Source organism: Pongo pygmaeus, chromosome 3, assembly GCF_028885625.2.
Source record: "Pongo pygmaeus isolate AG05252 chromosome 3, NHGRI_mPonPyg2-v2.0_pri, whole genome shotgun sequence".
NCBI lineage: Eukaryota > Metazoa > Chordata > Mammalia > Primates > Hominidae > Pongo > Pongo pygmaeus.
The window spans coordinates 199,149,850-199,176,812 of NC_072376.2; the positions used below are offsets into that span (position 1 = coordinate 199,149,850).

Sequence of the window (26,963 nt, forward strand, 5' to 3'; positions counted from 1 at the left end):
AATACATACTATTAATACAGTGAAAAATAATGTGTTTAGGTAACTGAGCAGCACAGGAACAAGACCGTTTTCTTTTATCAGCTGTTAGACAACAGCAGCAACAAACAATGCAGGCTTTCAGTTGCCACCTATGATGCTGTTTTGAGTAAAAGGCAACTGTACACTGTATTTTTTTTCTTTTTTAGGTGATAAGAAACATCTGAAGCAGTTGACAGATCATGAAGCGGGTCCTCTAAGAAATGAGGAGGCATTCTGCCGGATGGCATTTTTTTTTTTTTTTTTTGAAACGAAATCTCGCCCTGTCACCCAGGCTAGAGTGCAGTGGCACGATCTCGGCTCACTGCAACCTCCGCCTCCCAGTTTCAAGTGATTCTCCTGCCTCAGCCTCCCGAGTAGGATGGCTTTTAAAATGTTCTCTCCAGCGTCATCTGCCTCATTAACAGCGATTTTTGTCTTAGAAGTCTCTCTTTGAGTTTCTAAACGGACATGACTGCTCATTCTGTTACGAATGCCCTCTGCTCTAGTCCTTCAATTAACCCATCACATTGTCACTGTGGCATCTGTATGCACATTTTCTGCAGTGTTAATGTCATCCTCATTGTCCAACTGTGGCATCATATTGGTGCTCAAAACGTTTCAGATTTTGGAACATTTTGGATTTCAGACTTTTAGAGTAGAGATGCTCAGGCTCTACTACTTCTTATTTCAGAGAAAAACATAATATCCAAATAACTAACAAAAACTTGGTTAGAGAATGCAGACTTCTAGAAATGATTGTTTAATCTGCTTATGATAAATAATCCTCTTTGCTCTACTGCAAAGGGGAGACTACTGCTATTACTGTTTTCTGTCATCATGTCCTGATCAAACACTGATTTTTAAAAAAATAAAACAAGTACATTGTATATGTAAATTTAGACTGTAATAATATATCCTTGAGAAATAAATATTATATGGACTCCATTTTTTTCTGACAGTCAATTAAGCACAAAAAGATTTCTAAAGCACTGATTTTTGCATTCTTAAATGACAAATGAAGTCTTCTTGAAATAAGATTTTTAATGATTTAGAGAAACATTTGCACATAACTAGCTTGGTGTTGATTCTCAATTTTTAATTTTTTTTAAATCCTTTCCCTGGCATTTTTATCCTTTCCTTTTTTTTTTCTTTTTTTTCTTTTTTTTTTTTTTTTTTTGAGATAGAGTTTCACTCTTGTTGCCCAGGCTGGAGTGCAATTGTACGATCTTGGCTCACTGCACCCTCCGCCTCCCAGGTTCAAGCGATTCTCCCACTTCAGCCTCCCAAGTAGCTGGGATTATAGATGTGCACCACCATGCCTGGCTAATTTTGCATTTTTTTTTTTTTTTTAGTTGAGATGGGGTTTCACCATGTTGGTCAGGCTGGTCTTGAACTCCTGACCTCAAGTGATCCACCTGCCTTGGCCTCCCAACGTGATGGGGTTATAGGCATGAGCCACCATGCCCAGCCTATCCTTCCCCTTTTTCTGTTTTATTAAGGATGATGAATGTCTTAAAACTACTGAACTCCTTATACCTTGATATGGTTAGTGAGAACTTCCTTGTGGGATGGTTCTGAATGATTTTCTCTAGAACCTCCATTTGAACATCTTCCTTTCCTCTGCTCATTGTACCAGTCTGGGGCTATCAAAATCATATATGCTGATAAATGCTACACTATGACTAGTGAAGCCAGTGCTAAAAAGCAGCTTCTATATATGGCACTTCCAAATTGTGTTATCGCTAGCTTTTCCAAGGCTTTCTCTACTAGGGCATCCACTGCATGTCACCTGCTAAAATGCAAACCACATCTTTAATGAAAGTCTATTTTATTGAATATATAAGTGACTATGAAATTTTAAAATGAAATTTGATGGCAATTTAATTTTATAATAAATCTATATCTATGTATCTCACCAAAGATAGCCTAAATCTTTAGTGAGGCCATACATTCATTTTTATGAAAATTCTTCACATGAGTTTAGAAATCCCCCAACTAAGAAAAGGACAAGTCAGATCTTAGTGTCCTGGGTGGCTTAACATTTCATAACTGCCAGAGAACCACGAGGACCTTCCTGAGACTGACTCATGGGAGTTATCTGCAACGATTTTATGTCTCCCAATGGGTCATATTTTCATTGGAGATTATTTACTATGCCTGGAATCCTAATGCTTGGTGTCTCTAATGAGAAAAATAATACAAAAAAAATTCAATATTCAGCCAACACAAATTTATATGATCTACAAAAGAAAAGAATGTTTTCAGATCCTGGGCTTGATTATTTTTGTTTTCGATGTGACAGATTTGCTGAACAAAGCTTACAAATACCCCTTTTCCTCTCTGCTCGCTACTACCCCCACCCAGAAAACACACACACACCCCCCTTCCCAACCAGGACCCATCTGACCGTTCACACCCACATCGACTCTAGGTTGCCATGCTTTTCTCAGGGATGCTGCCTTCACTGAGGGCTCCTTTATTCTCAGTATACCTTACATTCCCAGCCACAGTACTGAACTTCTCAATGCTTGCAATGTTCCCTTGGAGTATATCAGTTGAGCAGGCGGAAAAAAAAATATCTGGAAGTTTATTATTTTTCCACCCATATATTTAACACCACCTTTGGAGAGGGAACAAAAGGCATACTGTCAAGCGGATAGACCTGGACAAAATGTTACTGTTTGTTCCTCACGAGCACAGAGGTATATTGAAGCAAAGAAAGGCATTCCATGGTTCTCCCGGGACTTCCTTCCTTTAGCTGAATTATAGCAACACGTTCACACCACTGCAGCTCAGGCTGCTGGAATTTAAAGCGCAGACCTCTATCTGCCAGTGCTTCGATCCCACGGCTACAAACATTCATATTAGGATTGAACCTGGCTTTCAAACATCATGAGATAAATGGGAGTTTACTGGGGGAAAACGTGTGCCCTCATGAAACTACAGTAGAAGATGCGGAAATGGGACTGTCCCTGTTCAGCAGCTTCTATACTAATACAATAAAGCCTCAAAGTCACCAGAAGTCACCTGGCCTTGGGTTATGTTTCAAATCCAGGCTCACTGACATTCATGAAACTTTTGGCAACACAGGCCAAGTTTCGTGCAAGGCTGGGTAGAACACTTCTTTCATGCGGAAGCTGGGTGAAACTCGGTGGCTTGGGCTAGATTTCACCTGAAGTTTCACATTCAAACTATCCGAAGTTTCAACATAAAATTAAGGGGTGAAGAGAAACAGAAAGAAAAAACAAAACAAAACAGGGGAAAAATGGCTTGCCTGGGAATGGAATGATCACCTACCATTCACCAAAAAGATTTCATCCTGGTGCCATTTAATTTTGCTGCTGGACTATCACCTCCAGCAATACATATGCACTCAGCCCTGCGGACCAAGGCTTCCCAGTACTAAGGGGGAGCGAGTATTCTAGCTAGACGCACCCCCCAGGCCCCCCTCAAAGCCCAGGCTCAAAATAACCGGAGGATTTAAAATGTTAACCATACACATAAATGCGATGATTAACATGCTTCTTATAATGTAGATTTGAAGGGGAAAAGTGGCAATGAAATGCCCAGGTTTGGGAAATTTAAAGATTAGACTGAACATCTCTAGGTTTTTCTACTATAAATCCAAATTCTGGAGATTCGATTGCATCTGCTCCTAATCCAGGGAGATCTCTGCCGTAGCTTTCTCCACAGCTCCGCCCCTTTGGAGACTTGTCCTGTGGCCACTTGCGTCTGTCCTTCTTAGCAAGGTGCAGAGGACAGGGGGCAGACTGCGTCAGCGCTGAGGAGCTAGTGTCCTTGACTGGGACTTAAACAGTCTCCTGACAGGATTAGGCTCATTCTATTCCTAACCTTCAACAGAACACGCAGGGACCGTTCACCAGGGAACGTCAAACTCTGTATTTGGCTGAGGACCGTGAAAATACCTTGCGCTTGGGGTGGGAAAGAAAAAGGGAACAAATGTCACACACACTTGTGCTTTCTTTACAATGAAGAGAATATTCCAAAGTTGACTGAATGGCTAGTAAGTGCTACGTTTTGCCCATTTTAGGAAATACATTTTTAAGAAATCCCTTATTCCTTACACAGCAGAAGTTTCACTCGTAAAACAGACTTCTGGCTACTAAGGGTTTTTTTTTTTTCTGGTTTTCTTTTGATTTTAATTTTCTTTTTCTTTCTTTGTTATTTCTTCCTGTTTTTGTTACTCAGACAATCATTAGGTAGTTAAAATGCATGCTTTCCTTTGATGTGTGGTCTGTGATACCAATAAACTTTTCTGAAAAAAAAGTATCTCTGAACTCCAAAGATTTCAGCATCCATGTTTTTAAAAAGCACCAGTTGGGCCCCAAGGCACACAGAGATTCTGAGGCAGCAGGGTAGCCAGCGCGGGGCTCTGTGCACTGTCATTTGCTGCGTGCTCTTACACATCTGCCAGACAGGGGTCATGAACTGTCATGAAGTCTGTGTTGGGGAGAACTTTACCAGAGAACACTTTTCTTATAATTGGGGGTCCCTCTAGAAGTAAAATCTAAGACAGATCAGTGAGGAAAACTAAAGCTCCAATAAATTGTTTAAAGGAAATGCTATCAAAGCATTAAACCAAAAGGAAAAAAAAGGAGACTTTTTACTGAACATAGTAAATAGCCACAATCAAAGTAAATGCTGCGTTTGAAGTTAAAGTCCACAGATCAAAGTACTTCGCAAAATGTCAAGTACAAGCGTAACAAGGGGGAGAGGGGAGCCACTGAAACTGACCCGAAGTATCACATTGTCACATTAGAGAAACCTGCCAGCAGATGTATCCAGCAAAAGATAGTCAGCTTAGTAAGGAATCCTCAAAACTGTCCCCTAAAATGTGCCAGGAACATACAAAACAACAATAACAAAAACAAAACCCCCAGATCCCCCAGATCAACCACTCTAATTCCACATGAGCAATGAACGAAACGGTGATGAAAGGAGAACATTATACAATACGGCTCGCTCATTGCCCTTAAAGAACAATTACTTATATGTATTCTCTTTACTCAGGTGGATGGTTGCATCTTTTTCCGCTTTTTTTTTTTTTTTAAATGCCCCTGGTAAGTTAAAAATAAAGCAGTCTAAACAACAGAAGTATGATGTCTGAAACACCCTCTCATTGCTCTGGCAATCAGGCTTAATTAGACCTCTGATCCATGGCTTAGTCATAGTCAAGTCTGTACTGCAGGTCACTATTATGAGAGCTTTAAGCAAAGTTTAAAATTTACAGCCACAAAAATGCCCAGATGCTCCTGCTGTATTCTGGAACACAGTGTTTACCTGGGAATTGTTCACAACTCCCCTTATTATTTTCACTATAAGTAAGTTATTTTAAAGACATTAGTTATGAACATATCAGAAAACAAATAATTCTGGAACAAAAAATCTTACTTACAGGCAGCTGAGTTCAACAGTTGCTCTATACAGAGGAAGCAGGAGTCAGTGGCCTTTTACATGTAGAGATTGTTTATTTAGCCCTTTTTAAAAGGTCTTGAACTCCAGAGGTTTAAGATTAAGTCCAATCCAAGTGTCTGAAGGAAAAAAAGGCAAGAGAGAGGCAAATAAGAAAGGGAAAGAATCCCAGCTGCTGGGTGGTGCTACTGTTCTGAGAGCATTTGAGCTATTTCCAGCATTAACAGCAGCCGGGCTTGTCTGCAAAGGGATGAAAATGCCTTGCCCGGATCGCCACCCCCCACTCCGGGGGAAAAAACACCAACCAGGAAACCCACAACAACTTGGTTCATTGTGCAAATATTCATTTAAATTTTGAGGAAAACTGCCAGCACCATTGAAAACAAAACAAACCCAAAGTTGACTGGAATCTTAAAGAAACTCAGTGCTCCTCAAGTTTTCAAAATGAATTACCTGATTCATTGCAAACGAGATGTCCTACTTATGCTTTACTGAGAAGGAGGCTTTACTTCTGATATTTCCTAGGGGGTCTTAAGAAATAGTTGAGAGCTCTCTGGTAGCAGTATCTGTTGTCAGTCTATTCTTAAGACTGAAGACAAATGATTTCTTAAAAGAGCCCGCACCTAAATTTCCAGTTTCATCAACTATGCTATTTTTGAAAGCTACTGGGTTAAGTGTTGACATCTCTTATCTATTGGCAGAGACTGGGGACCATTCAGTGACATGAGGCAGACAAACAGTGACCCCTGCTTCTGCCTCCACAGGCCAATGAAGAAATCATTCTGGTTGGGTCACTGGCAATGACTGACAAACTTTGAGCCTTCATTTTGTTTCTAGAAATAAAAATTAAGAAGTCGTATTCATTCATTCATTCAGCAAATATTTATTTGGTGAGCACTTCAGAGCTTACTATAAGCCAAGCACTCTGGGAATACAGTGGTGGGCAGAATGAAGTGTCCTTGCCTTCAGGGGTTTAGAGCACACAGATGCAGCGAGAATAAATAAAAACAGAATTTTTAAATATTTTCCAGACTTTTTCACATGATGAGATTGTTCACATCATGGCAGCTGAAGACTGAGATCTCCTTCTACTGTGGATGAAGGAAGATACTGTGCATCATCAGACCAACTTCAGGCTTCCATTGAGTCACTGTGCTTTTACAACACCACCAGGGAGGAAAATTACTTACTTTCTACCAAGGAAGTAGTTAAGTATTTTTATGAATGCTTTCATTCCAATAGATGAAATCCCTGTTTTTTTTCAATCCCCTACTCCCCATTACAAAAAGAATGCTTAAGTAGTCAGAAAGTACTACTGAGAGGCTTTCCATCGGGAGATGAAAAGAGAATCCAGTATAAAAAAACTGCCGGTGGCTCAGGCCTGTAATCCCAGCACTTTGGGAGGCCGAGGCAGGTGGATCACGAGGTCAGGAGATCTAGACCATCCTGGCTAACATGGTGAAACCCCATCTCTAATAAAAATGCAAAAAATTAGCGGGATGTCATGGAACGTGCCTGTAGTCCCAGCTACTTGGGAGGCTGAGGCAGGAGAATCATTTGAAGCCGGGAGGTGGAGGTTGCAGTGAGCCGAGATCGCACCACTGCACTCCAGCCTGGGCAACAGAGTGAGACTCCATCTCAAAAAAAAAAAAAAAAAATGCCCTGATATATTTTATAATTAATGTGAGGGTTGGTTGCTAGATGCTTATATCAAATTCAATTCTTTCTTTGCCTTTAAAGAAAGACACTGAAATAGATTATGGAAAATACTGAGGATTATGCCATGTTAAAAAAAAAAGGGTTACATGACTACTACATCAAGTACTATTTAAAAATAGTGAATTAAAACTGTATTTCAAATGAAAAAATTATAAATTAACTTTGAAATCTCTAATCTGAATTTTATAAATAAGATCAGCTTTGTTTTAGTTTTTTTTTTTTTTTTTCTTTTATTATTATTATTATTATTATTATTATACTTTAGGTTTTATGGTACATGTGCGCAATGTGCAGGTAAGTTACATATGTATACATGTGCCATGCTGGTGCGCTGCACCCACCAACTTGTCATTCACAACAGCTTTGTTTTAAAAATGTATACCAGGCTTTAAAAAATCACTCTAGAATAAAGCATTTTTCTGTTCACTTATTTTAAATGGTTACATTTTACTATGTCTTAAATACCTGCCAATCTAACATGGGATATTTGTTTCTCTTGGCCTCAATGTGGAATGGTAATTCTACTGGTAATAATTGGAAGCCTAGCCGCAGATAGACACATTTTTTAATTGTTTTTTTCTTTTTCCTCCTTATAATAGTTTATACCAAAAAGGAAAATGCATTCAAATATTGGCTTTCCTCGAGAAGCTATGGCGTTAAGGAAACAAAGATGAACATAACCCACTCTCGTGTAAAATAGGGATAATAATGAGTTATCACAGGGCTCATAGGAATAATGCACATAAAATGTTTAACTGGGTAATGTCTGACACACAGCAAGCATTTGGTGAAAGTCAATACCATCATCTCTGCTGTAAGTGTAAAGCTTTGCTATCCAATATGGTGGCTACATGTGGCTACTGAGCTCAGTGTGGCTAGTCAGAACTGAGATGTCATATAAGTGTAAAATGCATGCTAGATTTTGAGGTCTTTATACAAAAAAAAAGGTGAATGATGAGAAATTACTCAATGGGTATGATGTTCATTATTCAGGTGATGGACACATTCATTAAATCCGTGACTTTACCACTATGCAGTCCATCCATGTAACAAAATTCTCCTTGTACCCCACAAATTTGTACAAATAAATATAGATTAAAGTAAATGTTTTCTCTTCCTAAAACATGTAAACTATCATGTGATTTTTATATTGACTACATGTTGAAAAAAGAATGTAAATGATGACATTAATTTTTATATTATGTGTTGAAATGACAGTATTTTGGACATAGTGTGTTAAATAGGATATTTTGCTAAAATTAATTTCACTTCTTTTCTACTTTTTCAAATCTGACTGCTAGCTAATTTAAAATTACCTATGTGACTTGCATTCTATTTCTACTGGGCAGTGCCATGCAGGCCGATAGTTCTCGAAAGGTAGTTAGCATCACTGACCCGGAAGCTTCGTAAAAACAGATTGCTGGGTCCACCCCAGAGCGTCTGATTCAGTAGGTCTGGCGGGGCCTGAAATTCTGCATCCCTAACAAATTCCCGGGTGATTCTTGACCTCACTTTGAAAACCACTGGTGCTGGGCCTTGCTTCTTAAAAAAGTAGTCCACGGACCAACATTAACGTCATCACTTAGGATCTTGTTAGAAACGCAAAACCTCAGGCCCCACCCAGACCTACTTAGCGGGTATGTGCATTTTCACAACATCCCCGGGCTGCGTGTAAACATGTTGAAACTTGAGAGAAATTGATCTGAAGTAGTGTCTGTCATCCCTGGGTGAATATAAGGTAAATTTTTACAAACACCAGTACCCCGGCCCCGCCCCTAGAGAGTCAGATTTAATGACTCTGGATGTGACTCGAGCATCTGCACACGTGAACAGCTGATTCCAGATTAAAGCAAGCACTGAGAGTCCCATCAGACTGGTGCAAAGGCCAGGATCTAGATCATTTGTACATCATTGAGACATAGTTGACACAGATCAAACCATATTAGAGGGTATTTACATCCCAAAAGAGGATCTTGTTAACCCAAATAACTCTACAATTGTTAGAACTGGTGAGAAAGACCCATATTTTGGAGTAGAGAGGCCTTCCGTTATTCACTACACCTCTGTTCCGGCCTTAAATAAATGAGCATGCCAACTTTAAGAGCATGTCTGAATAACCTCATTAGTTTGCCAAATGACTTCTCACATTTTCAGGCGGCACCTGAGCGTTGTGTGTTTCACAGAGCTTGGTAAAAATAAAATCCTCACTATAAGAATCTGGGCTCATGCTGGTGACATTTAAAACTTCCAATTCTATATGCAGAGACCATCTGCAGCTTTGCTTCTCACTTTCTTGGTTGATCCTTTCAGAAAACTTTTAAAAGTGCATAACACTTAGAGTAGAGAGTCTGGAGTCAGGGTGCCTGGGTTCGAATCCTCATCCTGCCGCTTACGCATTGCTGTGGCTGTAGGTCACTTACTTGGCCTCCCCATACCTCAGTTTCCTCCTCTGTAATGAGACCTTTTTTTATTGGGTTGTTGTGAGGGTGAAAATTGTTATTTGAAACAGCCATGGAAAAATCTGCTGCTTTGTAAATTGTATATGAATGTTGGTTAAATAATCAAAATATATTTGAAAAACTGTGCAGATTTCCATATGTGGCTAAATTTAATAATTTTTTAAAGATACTGTGGTGATTTCCAAGGACTTTCATGGGCATGAGTTTTTGAACACGTATATTTAGAGGGTTTCTTTGTTGTTTTAAACTTTTTTCCCAAGAGAGCACAGAATTCTCAATTGATTCCTCATCGCTTCCTATTATTTGAGAGGATCCCAGTAGGAAGGAAGTAAATGTAGTTTTCCCATGAGTATTGTTTTCTAGAGAACATTCTTTACCCCTGCAGTCCTTTGAAAAGTGAGTTGTGCTATAGATGTTTAGAGGCCTCCCTGGCCCCTGTCATTCTAGTGGCATTGTCTAATATCCCAGGAGAACAATGTGTCATTCTCTTAGTCAAATATTTTAGTGCTTAGGGCGAGGCAGCAAGACCATCTGAAACACTGGCGTGAGTTTCAAAGACATATTGAAACAGCAGTCAGACTCTCCTATAGAAATCAGCTAATGCTGACTACAAGAAGGGATGGGGATGGACAGGGAAGTGAAGTCAAGCACGTCGTAAGCAAAACGGAGGCTAGACTAAGTAGAGTAACATCTTTTTTTTTTTTTGAGACGGAGTTTTGCTCTTGTTGCCCAGGCTGGAGTACAATAGCACAATCTCAGCTCACCGCAACCTCTACCTCCCAGGTTCAAATAATTCTCCTGCCTCAGCCTCCCGAATAGCTGGGATTATAGGCATGCACCACCACACCCGGCTAATTTTGTATTTTTAGTAGAGATGGGGTTTTTCCATGTTGGTCAGGCTGGTCTCGAGCTCCTGACCTCAGGTGATCCACCCGCCTCCGCCTCCCAAAGTGCTGGGATTACAGGTGTGAGCCACCGCGCCTGGCCTGGAGTAACATCTCTTATGCTTGTCTGCTTCAACCACACTCAACAAAGTGAAGCATATGCAAGAAAAATAAGGATATCTGGTAGCTTTGGGCATGCAGCAAGCATTTGTTGGGTCATCTACAGGAACCTCACCCATGGTATGCCACCTGCTGAACAATGCATGCATGCATCGGGCTGGGAAACTAAAGCCCATACATTGAGCGACTTTAGACCAGTCATGCAAGCTCCCTACACTTGTGTCCTGAAAGGTAGGCAGAGTAATGGGACTGCAACCGCCTTACTGACTCTTAAACCTATGCTTTTTCTTGGGCTTGTCTGGATTACATTCAGCAGTCTGCCATGATTTACGCCTTTTGGCGGCACTGTTTGAAAGGAGTCAAATCATGCGTCCAATGACTTCTACTGCCTGGTTATTGATGTTAAGTAAATACTTTTTAGTAAGCGATTTGTCATCACATGTGTCATTTTACCATCTGGGATTGAGGTTTATCAAGTGAGGTGAAAATCTTAACAAAAGGTTAAAGGACCAGTATCATTGAAAGAGATTATATAGAAATAATATCTTAAAACCTTTGTTAGAAGCTCAATTTTCTCGTTGAAACTTTATTGATTTTTATTTTTATTTATTCATTTATTTTTGAGATGGAGTTTCACTGTCACCCAGGCTGGAGTGCAATGGGGTGATCTCGGTTCACTGCAACCTCCACCACCTGGGTTCAAGCGATTCTCCTGCCTCAGCCTCCCAAGTAGCTGGGATTACAGACATGCGCCACCACACCTGGCTAATTTTTGTATTTTTAGTAGAGACGGGTTTCACCATGTTGGTCAGGTTGGTCTTGCACTCCTAACCTCAGGTGATCCTCCCACCTCAGCCTCCCAAAGTGCTGGAATTACAGGCATGAGCCACGGCGCCCGGCCTGAAACTTTGTTTTAAACTGGCTGCCTGAATTCTTTGTGTATTTAAAGAGCACCTCTGCTGTTTATGTAACCATGACTTAGCTTTTCTTGTTATTTCTATTCCATTTGAAATTGAGCATATGCAACAGTCGCTAAATCTGCTATGAAAATTGTGAAGCCTTCTCCATGTGGCCCACTGAAGGCCCTGCACGATCTGGTGTTCTGCAGCATTTCTGCCCAGATCTCCACCACCTTCCTCGCAGCGCCATTGCCTCCGGCCTCTCCAGCCTCCCTTCCATTGCCTCCAGCCTCTCCAGCCTCCCTTCCATTGCCTCCGGCCTCTCCAGCCTCCCTTCCATTGCCTCCGGTCTCTCCAGCCTCCCTTCCATTGCCTCCGGCCTCTCCAGCCTCCCTTCCATTGCCTCCAGCCTCTCCAGCCTCCCTTCCATTTCCTCCGGCCTCTCCAGCCTCCCTTCCATTTCCTCCGGCCTCTCCAGCCTCCCTTGCATTCCTGGACCATGCCTCATGCAGGGCCCTGGCTTGCCTGGCTCAATCTGATGGGAATGCCTTCCCTGCCCAGTGGCGAACGCCATGCAGCCTCCAGCTTTCAACTGTCTCTTGCTCAGGAAGGACTTCCCTGCTCCACCAGTGTAGCCCCGCCACCCCCTTTTTTTAACTTGTAAAGAATCACCTTCCTCATTCCTTCTAAATTCGGGCTCAGTTGCTTGAATTTGTTGGAGTAATTGATCGGAGCCCCTCTCCTCCACTAGCCTATCAGCTCCTGCTTACCCCTTGCATGACTTACATTCCTCCCGCGGGTATTGCGTTCGTGCCTGGCCCTAAGTAGGGGCCAATACGTAGTTGCTGAATAAGTAAATGATTATATAAGTTCTGCCTAAGGCATTAAGCAACACAAGAGTACATTTTTTGGTTCTATATTTATCAGAACTTGTGAAATAAAAAGTATCTGATCACTTAAAAAGCAAAAAATTGTGTATTCTAATTAAGCGGCTGTTTCCAACCAAGACGATTCTCTGAAACATTGCTTTGTAGCTACATATTTGGTCTAGAAGCCATCTTAAGAGGCAGGTGTCACTTGTTTTTCCCTTCAGGATATAATATGTTCTGTTATCTTAATTTGCATTTATTCTAAAATAGATTTCAATAAAACAAGTTACTTGCATTCATATATCATATTCCTAGACCTTTTTCACAACCAACCACGTGATACTCTACTAGGGTAGAGTGAGGTCCCTGATAAACATTTCTTCTGATTAGGGTTATTGAGAGAATTATGTATTTGTCTATATATTGCCTGGCAGTTATACCACCTGAAACCATATGTGATTATTTATAATGTAGTTTTATGAGCAGACAGGCAGATATAAAGCAACACATCAACCATGCCACCTGGTCAGGCCATAGTCATTCCAATGGTATGAAACTCTTTCTTGTGGCCATATTATGCATAAGTTATAAACAGACAATGAATGGTCACTGATTGAGAAGACTGGAGATTTGCAATCTTATTTTCTGGCAAATAGCCAAGTAATGTCAACCGGAGAGATAAGGAGAGTTTTGTGTGTCATAGACTACAGAGCAGGGGTCAAAGCCTGGGGTAGGAGAGGGCTTGGTCTTTGCTGCATTGATTTGAAAGGAGCTATGGAAACTTTTCTTCTACCACTTGGGCACAGGAAGCCTTGCTATGGCCCAACAATGTTTTAAAATGTATTCTTTACACATGTAAAACACTCTGAAATCATCAAGATACAGCATGAAACGTATCTTTTCTGAGACATTAAAAAACTGAATGAATTAATCCAACAAGCCATGGCACAATTCCGTAATTACTATGACCACAGAAGTTAACTTAGCAGGGATAGTACATAATACACACCGTGCTAGGAAAGTGTCCTTGAAACCCACAAAGGTGAAGGATGAATTAAGATCAATGAAGGACAGTTGACCAGCATTCAAGAGTTAGAAGGAACTATATATTCCTTATACCAAGCGCATGAGAAAAACCCTGAATGAATGAGGCTGGAAACACAAACCCTCAGAGACTGGACATAGAAATATTTTCTATGTTGTCTGTCTTCTAAGCAGACCCTCTCTACTTCTGTGTGTAGCAACAACTACAGTGTTGCTGCAATATTGTTCTCCTCAGTTCTCAGGTGGCCAAGTGAGGCCTTGGGAGGCTAAAGTTCCTGGACTGGCAACCTCTGGCTATTAGCAACCTCATTTGTTTACCTCTATGCCTGCAAATATTCTTGATTTTATGTATAATATAATATAGAGAAGTCTGGAAGGGAATGCTTTAACCAGCAAAGTCAATCTACTAAACAAAAAGGTATGGGAGAGACACGTTAAGAAATCAGTAACCATGTGGTAGTTTAAAAAAAAAAAATGCGAAGTCTTTGTTCAGACCCTCGGGGCTAAGCAGAAGTAGACTGGTCTCCAGTGGCAGGAATGAGAGGGAATATCCTGCCCTCAGTGATGGACATTTTGGATTCAGGCAGAGAGGCAGGAAGCTGCCCTCTGAATCAGAGAAAATGCTCACATTTTGACCTTCTAGCAAGGGCCCTCCTTTTCTTGGCAAGAATTCCTTCGGGGATCATTTTCAGTTTGAGGTTCTGTCTGATGTTTTATTTTACAATGAAGTCACTATTTCCATATTCATTACTCTGTAAAATAAGTCAAGTAGGTAAGAGGTGTGGTAGACACTCCCTTCTGCCTCCTGAGGATCCATTTTACAGTCTTCCTCACTACAGAATCCTGACAGTACGGCCAGTTAACAACTGACCTCCCCGGATTCCTTGCAGTTTCTGACCAATAAGCTAAAGGCAAGGCATCCTGTTGAAAATTTCACATCCACAGTAATGACACTAAACCTCCCAAGAAGAGGGCTTCCTTGTCCTTTTCTTTCTTTCTTGAGATGGAGTCTGGCTCTGTCGCCCGCCCAGGCTGGAGTGCAGTGGCGCGATCTTGGCTCACTGCGAGCTCCGCTTTCCGGGTTCACACTGTTCTCCTGCCTCAGCCTCCCGAGTAGCTGGGACTACAGGCACCCGCCACCACGCCCGGGTAATTTTTTGTATTTTAGTAGAGACGACGTTTCACTATGTTGGCCAGGATGGTCTTGATCTCCTGACCTCATGATCCACCCGCCTCGGCCTCCCAAAGTGCTGGGATTACAAGCGTGAGCCACCACACCCGGCTGTCCTTTTCTTTCTAACCTTGTTCTGCTCTTCTTTTTGTAGACTGAAATGCAGATGTCATTCTGTGGGGGTGCTAACAGAGAGATGATAGAGCGATAGAGAGATGATACAGCAATGGAGAGATGACACAGTGATGGAGAGAGGATAGAGAGGAACTTACCCTGAGCTACCTGTCCGTGAGATTTCTTGTTATTTGAGGCAAACCCAACCTGGTTAAATGACTGTATTGAGGTAATCTGTTCCATGAAAGCTAGAAACAGAACCAAAACAATCATCTAAAAACAACCTTCATTACATTAGACTGGCTGAACGATAGCAATAAACTATTAGGCCTGCCATTAACGTATTAGTAAAAAATACCTCCAGAAGTTTTGAAAGAACTTCTGGGCATCAACAACTAATGCTTACAACAGTTGGGGCACTAAGTCTCCAGCCCATTATGATTTCCAAATGGAGCAAAAACTGCCATGAAAAATGAGCCGACATGCCTAACACCCCGGGAGCTGCATCATTTGAATATTTTCGATCGCTAAATATAGTGAAGTAGTTGGCTCTTTTTTCTAAAACTACCATTTACTGATCAGTGATATCAAGAGAAATAAAAACACAGCAGTGATCGACAGGAAACACAAAACAGGAACGCACTGTTTATTCTGTTCTCAGTGGACACTGCCAGATCATTGTTCAGAGAGCTTTGAACAGGGTCGCTTCGATGGAGTTTAGGGAGTTTTTAAATCTAAATTGAATGATGAAATGTGTCCTTGGGACAGAAAAAGCAACTTTGAAAAGATTATTCAAGGTCATAAGGTATTGACTTTGAGCGTTTAAAAAAAAAAAAACAAAAAACCTTTAAGAATCTTACTATGTTTTCTTAAAATGGTGAATGCTGTCAGTCATAATGGAGGTGAAGATAGGTTTGATTAGGAGGCCAGTGAATTTTCAGAGTTAAACAAAGTTAAAAACACACAGGCAACATGAAAATTGTTCTAAGCATTCCTGTGTCATGGTTTCTGATTAAGTATCATGAATGGAAGAAATGAATATAAATCATAACAATTCCGTTTTATAACAGACAGTCTCGTATAAATATTTTGTCTTTCTAGTCACATTTGCCAAGAGCTGTGTTAGAGTGTAATGATGGAGAGCGTGGTCTGTACTTACCTGCCACCATCAAACCCGACTCTATTACTGCCAGCTTCTGTGGCTGCTACAATATTCTTGGGCTTCAGTTCTCTTACCACCAAATAGGCACTGTGTGTGGCCCTTGACTCATCATTGTTGCGAGGCTTCAATGAGTTAACAGATGCAAAGCTCTTAAACAACAGCAACACACAGTAGGCCCTCCCTAAGTGTTGGTTGCGGCTATTTTCATCATCATCTTAAGAGCATGGGCTTGGAGAATCAAGAGTTCTGAGTTAAGTTTCTGGTACTTCCTCGAATTAGCTCCCTGGTTTGGGCATAATTGTTGAGCCTCGTTTTCCTCATCTGAGCAATGGGAATATCGTTCATTACCTTAAAGCATTAAGAAGAGGGTTGAAGAATATAATGCTGGAAAACCACACCTGGCACATTGGAATCATTAGATACCATTTTGTTTACATTACATAGAAAAAAATTATTTGCAAATTGATCTTCAAAAATATAGGGACTTTTACTTTGCTGTTGGGGAAAATGAAATGGATTGGGCACACCTAGATACTGAATTTAATTTCCTTATCATTTATTTCATATAGCTCACATTCAAAGTTTTATGTTTTGGGTTTTTTTTTCTATTTTAATTTTAAACAAGAATACATGGGACTGTCAAACAACTGGATTAAGAAAATCCCTATATCTGAGCTAATCACTTTGTCCTATGATTGACATAACAGTCTCCTTAGAGCAACAGCATTATCATTGCTTCATTTAGTAAGTAGAGAAGGCTAAAGAGGAAAGATAGTGGCATTAAAAGAAATGACCTGGAAGAAATAGAGAAGAATGGACTTTGTAAGTCCCTGTGAGAGTCTATCATTCCTCTAGCAGGGGGAGGAGCAGAGTTGTAATCCTAACCACCTTGTTACAAACAAATACACACTAACTTAACATTGATTGACTATGGTTATAATGAATGGTAATTGAAGAAGTATCCCTCTATCACAGCAGTGATTACATTCCAAGGAAAGAACTGAGGGTTTGGAACCAGGCACAGCTGATCTCAAGGCGTGGCTTCTCCCATGGCAAGCCATGTCACTTTAGGAGAGTTACTTAATCTCCCTGAGCCTGGATTTCCTTATCTATAAATAGCAGACAGGCTGGGCATCGTGGCTCATGCCTGTAATCCCAGCATTTTGGGAGGCTGAGGCGAGCAGATCACTGGAGGTCAGGAGTTCAAGACCAGCCTGGCCAACATGGTGAAACCCTGTCTCTACTAAAAATACAAAAATTAGCCATGTGTGGTGGTGTGCACCTGTAATCCCAGCTACTTGGGAGGCTGAAGCAGGAGAATTTGCTCGAACCCGGGAGGCAGAGGTGGCAGTGAGCTGAGATCATGCCACTGCACTCCAATCTGGATGTTCATCCTTTTTTTTTTTTTTTTGAGGCTCTGTCTCAAAAAAAAAAAAAAAGCAGACAACCCCATCCACCTCTCTGGGAGGTTTTTGAGAGGATTAAATGAGACTTTGCATGAATATTGGCCACTCCATCAAGTGGTTGCAGAGGAGGGGTTCAGTAGGCTGTTGTTGCTGTTTACCTCTTTTTCCTACTACACTGTAGGCTCCTTGAGGATAGGATTCCTTTAAAAACAAAATACAACCAGTTCTCAGTACAGTGGCTGGTTGCTGGAATGTACTGAGTGAATATACACCAAATAAAGCAAGACAGGGATACTTTGAACGGAAAGCTCAGACAACAGCAATAATGAATAGAAGGCTTGACTTGTTTAAGTGAAAATAGTTAAGAGAGACTGGCATGGCCAAACTGAACTGATGCATTGGGGAACAGATTAAGTAAAAAGTACGTAAAAGACAACATCTTCTTCACACACGTATTTAGAATGGAAAGATAAGCTGTAAGGGACAGAGAAACCGTTATATGACCTGAGGGGATTATAAATAGCATCCTTAAATGGGGCTATTTCTATATGGCCTCTCTATTTTTTACTTTGTAGAAAGATTGAATGACTTTAGACCTATGATTTCTGAGAGCTCTGTCTGATTTCTTTTTTAATTTACAAAAGTTTTTATATAAAATTCAGGTCTTCTCATTTCTCTCTGAGCCCCCCTCCTCCCATCTGTCTCCACCCTATCCTAAGTGCCTCCACTTTGGGTTTTATGGCTAAATCCAGCAATGCAGATCGTGGGCGGGCAGGTTTCCCGTATTGTTCCTACCGCCCATTTCTCTACAGCATTTCTTAAATAGGGCCTAGTCTGGAGACTTTCAGGATGAGTATTATAGTTCTTACTTTTCATTTAACCTTGAATCATAGCTGGAAAGAACATTACAAAACCTAGGTAATCATCCCCTACACATTTTGAAAATTGGGGAGCAGAAGATGATTTTACAGGTAAAGCCATGACTAGGGCCAGGGTCTAAGAAACATTGTTGTAGTGAATGGGCAAATGACATCAAATAGCGCAGGCAGCATGTTCCAGATCCAGATCTGAGATGGGAGAGGGGTTTCCACGGATCCTGCCGGTCTGTTCCGTGAGCACCACGGCTGCTCCAGCACCAACTGCTGCTTTGTCCTGCCTGGGAGCAGCCTTGTTGGAGACTTGCTATTCAAACCCCTGATGAACTAAATTAGCTGTTAATGCTGTTCGCAATCGTAGACTCATTTAAGTATCAGGTGATAGCATCAATGGAGCAACAAAAAGAGGTTTTCATAGAGAAAGAAAAGAGATACCAACAGAGAAAATGAGGTTTGCAATAATTTTAGTAAGAATGGATTCAGCGGGGGAAAGAAATTAATAGGCTATATCCTAAAAAGAAATAAAATTTGGTGCTTCAAAGTTTCAAATTAGGCATATTTCAGTTGAGTCATAGCCAGACACTCAAGTACAGCAGTGTGATCTCAGAATCAATCAACTATCAAAGGAGAATAGCACCATTTAAGATAATTAGAAAAATGACTTCAGAAATGAGATAATTCTCAGAGAGAAATTATTCATACAAGGCTTGCTGGTAAAACTTCTGAAAAAGAGAACCTTGCAGCTGAGTTCATTTTATAGCATTATATTAGGGTATACTTATTTGGTAAATTTTATAATTATACCCTGTAATGAATCTTACCTGCAAAGACAGAGAAAGACTCAGTTCAAGCCACCCTTGTATTTGCATATATAACATTGGGTAAGAGAAGAAGGAATTGGAAAGCTCTTCACCAACGGTGCCCATCACTGTGGCCAAACCTGGGTTCTAAATTGCACAGCCTCCACCATTCTGTAACTTGAACTCTGTTTTCGTGTTACAGATTAAGATCTATCCTCTTGGCCTATTTTAAAAACAGCTGCACACATTTGAACACACCTTCGAGACTCCAAATTGGACTTCTGTAGCACCTTCTATTTTCGGTAACCACAAGGGTGCTGGAAATTACAAGTACTAACAAACGCCACGACCCACAAACTCAAGAAAATGAGCTGGAGAATACATGATTCCTGGGCCGCAGAACACACCTGCGCTCTGGGCGCCAATTATTCTTTGGGGCGTTTGACTTACAGATCAAGGACCAGGTCAGGTCATCTTTGTTTGGGATGTTTATACTCTTTTTTGTGAAGTCTTCAACATTGCATTGCTCTTTTTTTTAACACTCAAAAGTCAGCTTAAGATCCAGTGTCAAAGCTTATTTTTGTGTTTCTTTGAGATTAATATGATATTTCCATTTTCCATAAGAAATGAGATTGCCTTCCTTCTACTCTTAAGCAGTCCTGTAGAGAACTCCTAATATTCATTCATCTCCACTCACCTTATCCAGATTTGAATTAGCTACAAAGGTACTCAGGGATTCTATGCAATAATTATTCAAAATAAAGTCATAACAATTTTATTATTTAGCAAAGTATAATTTATCAAATAAATCATATAAGTATAATATATAATTATGTATTAGATAATATAGTAATTGCTTATCAAATATGGAATATATTTATATATAATCAAGAAATTAAATAGAATTTATTATAATGTTTAAATATAAATTATTAAATATAATTTTAGCAAATAAAGTCATAATTTCATTCTATAGTCTCCATTTTTATGTTTAAATGGATACATTGGTGTCCTCAGAATATACCAATTTTTTACAACAGAATCATTCAAGAGAGACATTATAACATTTTAATTCTCTTGATTTTTAATGCAGTATTTCATTAAACTCCTTTTAAGTATTAGAAGTTTTTGAAAATGTGCCAGGTGAGGTATTGTGAGGTAATTTTGCTGCTATTCTTGCTTCTTGACCATTTTCTCACTGTTTTAGTGCATTTGGAAATGAGTTTGGCCCTAAGTTTCTTCCTACCTATATAAATACTTAGAAACTCTTGTACTGTTTCCAAATCAACTGGAGCAGTGCCTCCATGGGCTACACTTGCCATTATCTGTTTCACTGAGAAACAATATATCTACTGTAGTTAAAAAGTTCATGAATGGTCCTTGCTAATTTCTAGGCTGTTGAAACTTGTCTCTAATTTCACAGATTTTGAGGAAGCAAGAGATCTGGAGTTTTATTTCTTAATTACACTTATCTCCACTCACTGCTTCAGTGGTTATGTTAACTTTGTCCTGAGAGTAGCTAGCATTGGGCTAAGATGTAAAACACAAAAATAATGACGTATTATTCGATCAATCTATTAACCCATACTGATTAGTGGCCACACTCAAAAAGACATATTATAGCGAAAACATTCCCAATTCTCACTCACATGATAACCACCCTGGCTCTACAAGTACAATACATGTATCTTTGCCACTTATCTGTTGAATGTGTACTAATAGCTTCCTCCAAGGAATAAGGACTCTAAACTTCAGGGATCATTACAAGGTACCTGAGGAGCTGGGTGACTCTACAATTGGAATTATTTTCACATTAAAAGAGCCAAGAAATCTATGAACTCATATTTTACTCAATGTATTTGTGTAGCCACGTATAAATAGATAATCTCTTCATGTAAAATAAACTATTATTTTAATTCTAAGAATTCTAAGAATTAAAACCATTGGTCTGATAGAAAGCATCTCTCATCTCACAGACAAATACTCTAAAATATGTTTATCACTAAACAACTGGCTTTATTCAGGGAACAATTCAAGATTCCCTGATCACATTTTCTGAAATGATCCAATTTTGTCACTCAGCATTGACTCTGTACCACAGAAATTGTATTCCTGTTCCACACTGTGTCAATGGAAAGGAAGGCTGATTTTGGTACTTAGCTATGAATATTCCATACTGTCTGTTCTCTGAAAAATGTGAACATTGAGTAGAAAATCATGAGTATGGGGGAAAAATAATAAAATATATGAGTGTGTTTTTAAGAGCATGGCAATGTAATGAGGCTTATTAAAATGCCACTTTTCATAAACAATTTAAAAAGTTTCTCTAAGTACTAATTTGGGAAAGTATGCTAATTTTCAATACTTAAAACCTACATCTGTTTAAATTAGAATGAGCACATTTTTGCCACATGCCACATTTTATTACCATGCAATGGTAAGTATAAATTTACCACCTACATAAGAACAAAATATGGGCAATACATTCATGAATACATTAAATGTTTAAGAAAAAGCTTTTCTGCACTTCTTATGATCGTTTTGTTTGTACAGACTCATGTTTGTGAGCTGGGCAAGTTAGCTTCAGATATAAGGTATACATAAACCTTGGGCGTGGAAGGTCCAGGAGGGCAATGACTTCTGTTTTATTCATATAGCACAGTGCCTGCCCATAGAAAAAACCTAGCTCACGGTGGAGAAAAGTGAATGATGGAATAATGGACATACAAAGCCAGCCAAGGTGAGGCTGTACAGTGTTTATCAAACAGTGGATGTTCTGAAGATGACCTCTTGACTTGTTTTTTATTTTTCTTACTTTAAGTGCCTTGGGTGAACTCTTTCACCTAGCATGTTAGGACTAATCTGCAAAATGGAATTTATTATGAAAGTGAGTGTTCATACTTGAATTTATCACACTAGATACTCTTAAAATGTGAAAAAAAATAAGATTTTTTCCCCCCACAAGTACATGCCGTCAGAGTAACCATTTTCTTCTTTAGATCAGAGTGCTAATAGTCAACAAAGGGAAATTGTTCAACATGTACAGAGCCACAAGACTCTGGATTCCTTTTGAACTCCATGTGAACTGTATTTGGTTCCAAAGTAGGGCTAATCATTCTTAATCCAGTGGTAAAGCCACCACTGCCAGTAAACAGACAGGCCCCCTGGCATTGAAGATCAAGTTGGTGATGATCAGTTTTCTAATGGGACAGCTTCTAAATAATGTCCCAATTTAAAATTGATGCAAATTTTGATAATGGAAATTGACAAAATGTTTATATTCAGAGAGTTAAAAATTTGTTTTCTATTGCTTAGTCTTGTGGCATCCTAGTTAGATGTCTAAACATGATTGGTGCTACCTAAATTTCCTTTGGCCCCATTCTAGATACATCTCCTTATTTTGAAATTTTCATAACGTTAAGTAGATTTAGAAAATATGGGATGGCGTGGTGGCTTACACCTATAATCCTGGCACTTCGGGAGGCCAAGACGGGAGGATCACCTGAGGTCAAGAGTTTGAAACCAGCCTGGCCAATATGGTGAAACCCCGTCTCTACTAAAAATACAAAAATTAGCTGGGTGTGGTGGCAGGTGCCTGTAATCTCAGCTCCTCAGGAGGTTGAGGCAGGAGAACTGCTTGAACCCAAGAGGCAGAGGCTGCAGTTAGCTGAGATCATGCCACCGCACTCCGATCTGGGTGACAGAGGGCGACTCCATCAAAAAGAAAAGAAAAGAAAAGAAAAAAGAAGAGAGAGAGAGAGGGAAGGAAGGAAGAGAAAGAGGGAAGGAAGGAAGGAAAGAAAATATGAACAAGCAAAGAGAAGAAAATAAAAACTTCAGAAGAAAAAATGTTGACATCCTAGATTGTTTTTTTCTTCCTCCCTCTTTTTATTGTCGTGCTATTTCTGATCTTGAGGATACGGAAATTTGGTGTTCACTTATAAATAACGGTTTCCATAGAGCCCATGAGCAAAAAATACAGAGAGAATGATAAAATGAGAAATGTAACATTTTCTTTTGGCTGATCTGTAGTTCCCACAAATGGGCAGTCTAGAAAACTGTTGAAAGTGCAGGGTTTGGAATGTGGCCGACTCAAGCTGGAATCCCACTTTCCCCACATGTGTGACCCTGTGCAAGTTGTTTAACTTCTCTGCGCCTGTTTCCTCTTCTGTAAAATGAGAATAATGTCCTCATCAGAGCGTTTGTGTGAATAGTCAATGAGAGGTATTTAAAGAATTTGGCACGCTGCCTGACACAGTTTGCATTGAATGAATGGTGGCCATTATTATTATTTATAAGAATACTTACCGTTATTTTACTTTCTTAACTAACCCTGCAGATTGCAAAGCTTCAATACCATGTGATGTGAAGACTCATTTTAGATCAGCCCAAGAAAAACACCATTAAGCAGGTAAATCCAAATTCTGTTGGGAAAAGATCATATGATGCATTCTTAAGCAAGTGCTTCAGGATTGTGGCACTGCAGTCTCTATTAGCCTAGGCAATAGCAGGATGGCTGTTCTTGGCCTTTAGAAAACAGTGAGCTCCCACATTCTATCCTATCATCATTTTTGCCGTGAATACTCCACATAATTTATCTCCAGATGATTAGTTTGCCTTAGTGCAATGTAATTAACTGGGACCAGAAGATACAAGAGTGTGTTTGTTGTACTATAATGAAGTTTCTTTGAGTTTTAAGTTGGACTTCAACAGTTTAAGAACAACATGATCATGGAAAGTCAAATGGATTGTATATTAAGAAGATTTTTATTTAATTATTTATCTATTACAGAAATTTATTTTTATTCTGTGTATTTTTTTATTTTTGGCCCAGTTGAGCTTTGTTTGGTCAGGACCTCTGGGAGATCTTGACAAAACAAAGCATGTCTGAGCCAAAGATTTCCCTTCCATCTCTGGGGACTTTTTAATTGATGATGAAGTTATTATGGATTGAGAGCCAGTTATGTGCCAGGCCCTGTGAGGTATCCTTTGCACAAATTACTTCATATAAAAGAACGATTGGTCCTATGATCTACGCACAGCATCCTTCGTTTACAGAGACCAAGCCTGTGGTTGAAAGATATGGAGTCACATGGCAGCGGCCACACCTCCTTGAAAGCTAAATCCACGACTGGGCCTTGGTCCCCGAAAGCACCTGCCCGGCCTTCCCCTTCCTGTCCTGCAAAATTGGAGGGACATTGGTGCAGAACTGGAGGGGCCCTGCTTTTGACAAGGCACATACAAAGGGAAAGTCCATCAAAAAGCACTTGTTATACTTTCTTTTTTAAAAGAAAAAAATACTGTTATTTACTGACTTTTAAAACTAAGTGACCAAACATTGGTGACATAAAATTATTTCTTAAGTATAACAAATGGCACTTCAAATTATTTTTTGGATTTTAAAAATAACCAGGTAAAGAAATGACATTAGGCTGGGGAGAGAGGGCAGCAGAAAGAAAGTGGAGACACAGATGGAGGAGGAGGAGGAAATCCAGGCAGTGGGTGGGGCACAGCCGCACTGACGAGTTTCTCGGCTTGGTGCTTGGTGTGATTCAGGGAGGCAGGTCCTATGTTCATAAGTAATGTACTACAGGGAAAGTCTGAAAGTGATCATTAAATTTCCATTTTTAAGGCAGGGGAGTTGCAGTCACAGCCACAAATATAAAAATCTAAACAAGGTGTCTTCAAGCATTGTCCTGGGACAAGAACTGCAGATACATGGCCCAGCCTCAACTCTAGATATCCTGCTGATCTCAGGGAATTCAGATGGTGTTTCCTGGGTCCAGTTCTCCCTCCCCCACCCCACTGAGGAAGCCCAGTCTAAAGTATCCATGTTGGATGCTCTCACCATTGACAAGGTGTGGAGAAAGAGGAATTTCTATAAGTAGAATGATAATGAGGAGCTGCCAGATTTCTAGCAGGCTGGGGACTCGGTGGGCCCCCTTGACGTGATGCTTCTGGGAATGACTGAGGTCCTGGGTGTGTGACTGAGGGTCAGGGCGATGGCGTCTGGGCATGATTGAGGTCCTGCCTATGTGAGGAATGTGGGAAGGATATAACAGGACTGGTGCACCCAGACCTCCGGCCTGGGGAGAATCTGCTTTCACCTCCAGCCAGGAAGAGTGGCTCCCAGCAGCAATACCCCACAGTAGCTCAACGTCATTAATCATCTCACTAAGTAAACTGTGTTTGATTCACAGTAGGCAAGAGTGTTCACAGATGATGCCTAAAAACACAAGTAGTGTGTACAGGCGGGCTTCATGAGCTTGAAAACTGAGCATGTGCACCTGACCCTGTGCTTAGAACGGCCAGGTGTTCTGTTTGATACCCTGCTGTCATCATCTATAACTTATTCTTCATAAGTTTGGAATTGCCTTTTCATCTTGCGCTGGGCCCTGCAAATTTATATAGCAGATTCTGGTTGTGTAAATTTCAACAGAGATAAACAAAGTTTCCAGAATTTCTGAGACTCCAATCTCACATCCTACACCCTCAAAAATAGAAGAAAAAGGTCGGGGCAGCTTCAGCAATTCCTTCCTCTCTCCTGCCACTGGGACAAACTCACCTCTGCTGCACCCTCCCTGCATCAGCTCTCTTTGATCTGTACCTTCAGAGAAGGTTTTTATCCTAGTCATTCTCCAGCAGACACCTCCTGCCCAGCCTCTCTCTGAAGGTCTATATGGCAGCCACGGGCCACATGTGGCTCCTGGGCACTTGCCTTGCTTGCATTGAGATGTGTTATCCTGCAAAATACACGCTAGATGCGAAAAAAAAGGTCAAGTAAGTCATTACTATTTTTTATACCTGTTGAAATCATAATATTTCGGCTGTACTAGGTTAAAAATATTATAAAAGTTGGTGTCATCTGTTTCCTTTTACTTTTTAAAATGTGGCTGATAGAACATTAAAAATTACATATGTGGCTTCTCTTTGCTGCTCAATATATTTCTATTGGTCTAGACTTTTTTCAAAAAAACCACATATCCACCTAAGTGTTCTACCTGCATCTCCATCTCAGAAAGTCTCAAACCAATTTCACTATCTTCTTCCCCCAAAACACTTTTTCCATATCCTGTTTTCCCAAGACAGAAACCTGGTGATCACACCATAGCCTGCTTGTACTCCCAAATGCCAACCGAGAACTGTTCGTTCTGTCTCCGTAATCTCTCCACGCCAGCGCTTTTCCCCCAGCCCTACTGTCCTGTCCTAACTGAGCCATTTGTCTTTTCTTCCTGGATTACTGTACTGTCCGCCTACGGGAAATTCCCTTTTTTTTTTTTTTTTTAATTTTCTTGTAGAGATGGGATCTTACTGTGTTGCCCAGGGTGGTCTCAAACTCCTGGGCTCAAGTAATCCTCCTGCCTCTGCCTCTGAAAGTGTTGAGATTAACAGGCATGAGCCACCCCACCTGGCCCTATGTGAAATTCTTGAATTCAGTCCCACCCTGCCTCAGTGGTACTCTCACAACAGAGTAACTGTCTTATAAAGGAAATCCTATTTCACCTTCCTGCTTGAAATGTCTCCCAGTTGCCCTGCCATCTGGCTCTGGTCTGCTTGCCCGATTTTGCTCACTACCTCTCCATATCGGGCATCCTGCATTCCAGCCATATCAATGGCTCCCAGGGCCCTGCAAATTTATATAGAATCCATCGCTCCATGCCTGGGCGCTGTGGCCATGCTGTTCCCTGATCACAGTGGGGTTGGGCAGCTTCCAGAGCTCAGAATTCATCGCTCCATGCCTGGGCGCTGTGGCCACGCTGTTCCCTGATCACAGGGGGGCTGGGCAGCTTCCAGAGCTCAGAATTCATCGCTCCATGCCTGGGTGCCGTGGCCAGCTATTATTCCCTGGTCATGGTGGGGCTGGGCAGCTTCCAGGGCAAATGTAGACATATTCTTAGGCCCCACCTCACGCACTTCTTCAGAGAAACCTCAGAGGCTCCTCCACAAGCCACGGGTACCCCCAGATTTCCCTCCCTCTGTGCACCCCACG

The 26,963-nt window shown here is 40.6% G+C and overlaps 1 protein-coding gene across 6 annotated transcripts in view; it reads right to left on the minus strand.

Moving 5' to 3' along the window:
- The window catches only part of SORBS2 (sorbin and SH3 domain containing 2), a 227,378-nt gene that overhangs the window by 185,480 nt on the left and 14,935 nt on the right, over positions 1-26,963 (minus strand). For 5 of the 6 annotated variants that reach the window (XM_063664381.1, XM_054484209.2, XM_063664380.1 and 2 more), the window contains exon 2: positions 5,435-5,570. The gene's annotated coding sequence lies outside the window, so the exon portion shown is untranslated. Of the gene's footprint in view, positions 1-5,434; positions 5,571-23,281; positions 23,398-26,963 lie in introns of all 6 variants that reach the window. The other variant, XM_054484207.2, reaches the window with a different exon arrangement.